The sequence below is a fragment of the Capra hircus genome, unplaced genomic scaffold (assembly GCF_001704415.2).
Source record: "Capra hircus breed San Clemente unplaced genomic scaffold, ASM170441v1, whole genome shotgun sequence".
Lineage (NCBI taxonomy): Eukaryota > Metazoa > Chordata > Mammalia > Artiodactyla > Bovidae > Capra > Capra hircus.
Window position 1 is genome coordinate 7,631 of NW_017189648.1, and position 1,420 is coordinate 9,050.

Here is a 1,420-nt window from a genome sequence, read left to right on the forward strand (position 1 = left end):
GCCCTTAAACTGGGTAAGTACAAATACAAGTGTGATCAATGCCATTCACAAAGTTAGATATTGAAATTTATTAAGTTTTCAGCTTAAAAAAAATTTGAACAATTCCTAAAGAAAACAGATGAATCTCCATGTCATCCTAGAGAACAGGAACCCAAAAGTGCTACACACTGGGTACCCCAACTGACCCGGGCCCTCACTACTGAGAAGGCTGACTGCTCCCTCTTCAATCACAGAGGGAAGGATTATCTGGCTGTTGCTCTGGCCCAGGGACCCTCTTCCTCTTCCCTTGCAGCCTCTACAAGCAGAGGTGGGAAGACCCTGGAAATCCTTTCATTGTCCCTGAGCAGATACTATATGACTAGCCACTTGCTGGTCTCTGCATAGGCCCAGGGACCCCACAGGAACTCATAGCAAGCAAGGTTGCTGTCAGGCACCTGCCAGTACTCCAGGTAACCCTCCCACACCCACACATGGGTCAGCAGCTCCCTGGGCTCCCCAAAGATGGAGTGCTCCCTTCTGGGACACACCCCCATCCTGCTTAGTGTTTCTCAGACCACCTCCTCAGGGGTGAAGTCTCCATTTTGGATGATCAGGCTGAGGACCAGCACCAGGAGCCCAGCCTTGGGCAGGCTCTGCCCACCACTCAGTGAGGCCCAGGGTGAGGACCAAGATGTAGATGTGCTCCCTGATGTACACCTCCTTCACTGCCATGACAAAGACCAGCTGCAAGCACTGGGCAGCTTTACAGAAGACCACAGGTATGTGGTCCTGGTTATCCGTGAGGATCATATTCAGTATTTCGATCTTGGGGTTCAGCTCCTTGGCACAATACTTGAGGAGCAGGTACTTCAACAGATTAGCCATCATCTCCTTCAGAGCTTCTTGGGGCAAGGCCTCCACAAGGGCTGAGGAGGAGACTGAGGGAGAGAAGGCCGAGGGGGCTTCAGCCTTCCCCCACCTCAGACCACAGGGACTGCCCTTCTACCTGGCCTCAGCCTCCCCTGGGTCCTGAAGATCTTCCTCAGGTTTGCTCAGCTCACTCATCTTGATCCCGAGTGCGATGCCTGGGACCAAACCACAGACAGGAGTGAGGCAGAGGGATAGACGCAGACCACGTGCCTGGAGGAGAGAGGGGGTGTGAGCGGCCTTACCTGAGAAACACACCCTGGGAGATCTTACACAGGCCACTTAAAGGTCTCTTCTTGAGGGGTGCTCTCAAGTCTCTCAGGGGTGCTCTTCCTGGGCGGCCAGACACCTGGCTACCTGAAGGAGGAAGGGCAATATCTCCCCAGGGTGCAGTCAGAACAGCTGGAAGTTCCTGGGCTGACAGGGTGTGGGGATATGGGCTTTGTGGTTTCCCCTCTGTTCTGGGAAGGGGAGCCCCTGATGCACTCAGGACACCCTCCTCACCTTGACTCCT

The 1,420-nt window shown here is 54.1% G+C and overlaps 1 pseudogene; it reads right to left on the reverse strand.

The window, feature by feature from the left end:
- Positions 1–242: 242 nt before the first annotated feature.
- On the reverse strand, positions 243–1,044 carry LOC106503807 (annotated as a pseudogene).
- Between the last annotated feature and the right edge of the window lie 376 nt (positions 1,045–1,420).